We start from the raw sequence: 5,813 nt of genomic DNA on the forward strand, positions 1-5,813 counted from the left end.
GTCTTATTATTTTTGGGGAAAATTAACATTTTGAAAATCACATCAACTTTGCATATTTAATAAAAGGTACCGCCCTCGGGCGAGCGTTGTAGGGTGCTAACACCTTCCCTACGCGTAACCGACTTCCGGATCCAAAATCTAGTTTTTCGCAGACTTGTCTTATCTTTATGGTTTTCCATAGTTTTCCATAATAACTATGGTGGCGACTCCAAATCTCTTTTCAAACCCGTTTTCTTTTTTGGTTCGTCGTCCCGTCGCGATTTCGGTTGCGACAAGTTGCAATTTTAATATAAATTTATTTGGAAGTTGAATTGCAAATTAAAGTTTTGAATTATGATTAGAAGTGTTGACTGTTACGTAATGGTGACTATGAACATGGTATTTAATTTAGGAATTAATTGTATGGTAAATTTGTAATCACCAAAGTGATCAAATTTTACGTTTTAATTAATTCTAAAGTAAAGTTGAATTATGGAATCACTCATGAAATAAAGGATATCAAATTATGAACATATTAATTGTTCATGGGTTTATTGAAAGTTATTGTTATAAGACATATATGGATTACGCAAAGGTGAACCATTGCTTACAATGATATTAAAGTGAGACATACATTTGATATACTTAGTAAATATGTTTGCATATCTAAAGATAGTATACATGTAGACTTGAGTATGACTGATTGTCTATTAAAGTACATCTATTTTTTATTTTATTTTATTTTATTTTTTTATTTTATCATCTTAATTGTATGATATATGTCAGTTTAAGCATCACCCAAAGGTGAACTTAAATGAATGACTCGTATGGTATTTGTTAGTTTAAGTGTCACCCAAAGGTGAACTTAAATGCATGACTAGTGTAGTTATTTGTCTGAATCCATTAATTTTATCAAAGCATTAATGTGTGAGTTTACATATATTTCTTTTTCTACAGCTTCCATGAATATGTGTGGTTTGGGCAGTGGTGTGATCAAGTTCAATGGCTTGAACTATGCTGATTGGTACGAACAAATCCAGTTTCAATTGGGTGTGTTCGATTTAGATTTGACCATAGTTATGGATGAGATGCCCTCAACCATTAATGAGACCAGTACAGCAGATGAAAAGACTCTTTATGAGGCTTGGCAAAGGTCTAATCGACTGTCTTTGAACTTGATGCGCATGACCATGGCAGAGAATGTGAAGCCATCTATGCCCAAGACCGAAAATGCAAAGGAATTTATAAGGATGATCAAGGAGTATTCACAGTCGGACATTACTGATAAGTCCATTGTGGGAACTCTCATGAGTGAGTTGACAACAAAAAAGTTTGATTGGTCACAACCCATTCATGATCATGTAACAGGAATGGCAAACATAGCTGCAAAGTTGAAGTCAATGGGAATGGAGGTGAATGAATCCTTTCTGGTACAGTTTATTGTGAACTCTCTTCCTCCTGAATTTGGCCAGTTCCAAGTGAATTATAACACTATTAAAGATAAATGGAACTTTCAAGAAATAAAGGCCATGTTAGTTCAAGAGGAAGGAAGGCTTAAGAAAGTGAAGGATCATTCAATTCATCTCATGACTCATGATGGTTCTAGCTCCAGCAAAGCTAATCCAGGAAAGAAGAACAAGAAGGCCAAAGCCCCAATGAAAGTTAATGAGGGTAGAATCAAGAAGGACCTTAAATGCTTCTTTTGCAAGAAGATGGGTCACTTCAAGAAAGATTGTCCGAAAAGGAAATCCTGGTTTGAAAAGAAAGGTACATTTTATGTTTCTGTAAGTTTTGAAACAAATATTGTTGAAGTGCCTAATAATACTTGGTGGTTAGATTCTGGAGCTACCACTCATGTTTCTAATATTATGTAGGGATTTCTTTCAATCCAGCCCATAAAAGGAACTGAAAAGTATTTATACATGGGGAACAGAATGAAGGCACAAATAGAAGGAATAGGGACTTACAGATTGATTCTAGACACTGGTTATTGTCTAGATCTTGAAAAGTGTCTCTATGTTCCTGGTTGTGCTAGAAACTTGATTTTTGTTGCAAAGTTGGATTGTTTAGGTTTTAATTTTAAGATTGAAAATGGTGTTTTTCATTTGTATAGACATACGTATTATTATGGTTCTAGTACTTTATGTGATGGATTATATCGTTTGAATCTTAATTTTAATTTTACTAATTCCCTGTTTAATGTTGAACATGTTTCTAGTAGTAAGTGCAATGTACAAAATGAAAATTCTGCTTTCTTATGGCATCAAAGATTGGGTCATATATCCAAAGAAAGGATTATGAGGTTGGTGAAAAATGAAATCTTACCTCAATTGGATTTTGGTGACTGGGATGTATGTGTTGATTGTATTAAAGGTAAACAAACTAAACACATATCAAAGAATTCTGCCACAAGAAGTAATGAACTTCTTGAATTAATACACACAGATATTTGTGGTCCATTTGACATTCCATCTTGGAGTGGTGAAAAGTATTTTATCACCTTTATAGATGATTTTTCACGTTATTATTATTTATATCTTTTGCATGAAAAGTCTCAATCAGTGGACATCCTAAAGGTGTTTATTGATGAGGTAGAAAGGCACTTAGATAGAAAAGTAAAGGTTGTGAGATTTGATAGAGGTGGTGAATTTTATGGAAAATCCACTGAAAGTGGACAATGCCCAGGTCCATTTGCAAAGTTTCTCGAAAGTCAGGGTATTTGTGCACAATATACAATGCCCGGTACACCACAACAAAATGGTGTAGTAGAAAGGCGGAATCGTACTCTCATGGATATGGTTAGGAGTATGTTGAGTCATAACAATGTTCCTTAATCTTTGTGGATGTATTGATTAAAGACTGTTGTTTATCTTCTTAACAGGGTTCCTAGTAAAGCAGTTCCTAAGACTCCTTTTGAACTATGGACTGGAAGGAAACCTAGTTTAAGACATCTTCATGTTTGGGGATGTCCGACAGAAGTAAGGATATATAATCCACATGAAAAGAAGCTTGATGCAAGAACCATTAGTGGTTACTTCATCGGCTATCCTGAAAAGTCAAAAGGATATAGGTTTTATTGTCCTAACCATAGTACAAGAATAGTTGAGTCTGGTAATGCTAGGTTCATTGAGAATGGCCAGTTCAGTAGGAGTGAGAAATCACATATAGTAGACATTCAAGAGACTAACAGTAATGTTTCTACACATGTCTCTTCTCAAGTTGTTATCCCTCTTGTTGTATCACAGTCACACAACATGCATAAACAACAAGTTGATGTTCCAATACCACAAAATGAACATATAGATAACGAACCAAGTGACAATGTGCAAGTCACTAATGAGGAAATGGTAGAGGAACCACAAGAAGAAATATTAAGAAGGTCTGTAAGGCAAAAGAGACCAGCTATTTCAGATGACTATGTGGTTTACTCTATTGAACATGAATGTGACTTAAGCATTGATGAGGATCCAGTCTCAGTTAAACAAGCCATGGAAAGTGATAATTTTGAAAAATGGTTCAATGCAATGAAAGAAGAGTTAAAGTCAATGGATGACAATCAAGTTTGGGATCTAGTAGAATTGCCTGAAAGTTCTAAACAAGTGGGTTGTAAATGGGTCTTTAAGACCAAACGTGACTCAAAAGGCAATATTGAAAGATATAAGGCCAGACTTATTGCCAAAGGTTTTACTCAAAAGGATGGCATTGATTACAAAGAGACCTCTCCTGTTTCTAAAAAGGACTCTTTGAGAATTATTTTGGCTTTGGTGGCTCATTATGATTTAGAGCTTCACCAGATGGATGTAAAGACCGCCTTTCTAAATGGTGACTTAGAGGAAGAAATATATATGAATCAACCTGAAGGTTTTGTTTCCACAAGAAAGGAAAATATGGTGTGTAAATTAAATAAGTCAATATATGGACTAAAACAAGCTTCTAGGCAATGGTATCTCAAGTTTAATGATACCATCACGTCATATGGTTTTGTAGAAAACACCGTTGATCGGTGTATTTACATGAAGGTTAGTGGGAGCATGTTTGTAATTTTAGTCCTATATGTTGATGATATTCTGCTTGCTACTAATAATGTTGCCATGTTACATGATGTAAAGCAGTTTCTCTCTAATAACTTTGAAATGAAAGATACGGGTGAGGCATTCTATGTGATAAGAATTGAAATATTCCGTGATAGATCACAAGGATTGTTGGGATTGTCTCAAAAATCATATATTAACAAGGTATTAGAGAGATTCAGAATGGATAAATGCTCTGCTGGAATAGTTCCAATTCAGAAAGGGGATAAATTTAGTCAAATGCAATGTCCTAAGAATGATTTGGAACGAAAGGCCATGGAGTCAATTCCTTATGCATCAGTGGTTGGGAGTTTGATGTATGCTCAAACTTGTACTCGGCCAGATATTAGTTTTGCTATTGGTATGTTGGGCCGATATCAAAGTAATCCTGGTATGGACCACTGGAAAGCTGCAAAGAAAGTTCTTAGGTACTTACAAGGCACCAAGAACTATATGCTCACCTACAAGAAGTCAGATCATCTTGAAGTGATTGGTTACTCGAATTCAGATTATGCAGGATGTGTGGATTCAAGAAAATCCACATTTGGATATGTTTATCTATTAGCTGGTGGAGCAATTTCTTGGAAAAGTGAAAAATAATCAGTTATTGCTACTTCCACCATGGAGGCTGAATTTATAGCATGCTTTGAGGTTACTGTTCATGCTTTGTGGTTGCGAAATTTTGTCTCAAGGCTTAGCATTGTTGACAGTATTGCTAGACCATTAAGGATTTATTGTGACAATTCTACAATTGTTTTCTTCTCTAAGAATGATAAGTACTCGAAAGGTGCAAAACATATGGATTTGAAGTACTTATCGGTCAAAGAAGAAGTGCAGAAATGTAGAGTGTTAATTGAGCATATTGTTGCAGATTTAATGATAGCGGATCCATTAACTAAAGGCTTACCACCCAAAACATTTATTGGTCATGTTGAAAGGATGGGTGTTATGGACAAGTCCTTCCTATGAATGTAATCTGGTATATATACATTATTGCATTAATGCTCTCTTTGTTTGACACTCGTGAATTCAATTATAGTTATGTTTCTGTTCATTTATTTGTCATTCACAATTAAAAGTATACATTATTGTTTAGTTTGTGTGGAATGACAGGATGTATCTTTGAAAAGAAAATAAAGATACATATTATAGTATAATTAAAGTGAAATTGAGTTAGATGATTTGTGATACATGGAAGGAACCATGTTGTTGAATAGCTTGCAACCGCCATGATCCATCATCGAATTCAATTATTAAAGAAAGTTGACTTGATAATTCCAATGAATGGTGCACACTTAAAGTTTAATATTGGATCTTCAAGTCATCACATGAACCAAGTGGGAGAATGTTAAATTATATATTAATTTAATATTTGGTTCATGTAATTTAAAGAATAACTTTAATGTAAAGATTCTAATGTGATGATTATTAGAATTAAATTAATTCCCTCACTTCTCACTTCATAGGGGTATTAGAGTATTTTATTAAAGTTTTAAAATACTAGAAGAAAGGAATGACCGTTGCTCCTAAAAAAAAAAGCGGTAGAGTTTTTATGTTTCAAGAGAACGTAAAGAAAGGGGACTTTGACAAGAGAAGACTTTGTACTTGGTAATTCTATATCATCAAGAAGCCCATTAAAGAGAAGTAAGATAAGGGAAAACATTGATTAAGAGAACTTTGTAATGGATACAGGTAAGTTCTTAAACTCTTCTAATAATATAATTGTGAGAATCATAATTCTTAAACGTTCCTCTTCTATAATAG

Source organism: Vigna unguiculata, chromosome 5 (genome assembly GCF_004118075.2).
Source record: "Vigna unguiculata cultivar IT97K-499-35 chromosome 5, ASM411807v1, whole genome shotgun sequence".
NCBI classification, from domain to species: Eukaryota; Viridiplantae; Streptophyta; class Magnoliopsida; order Fabales; family Fabaceae; genus Vigna; species Vigna unguiculata.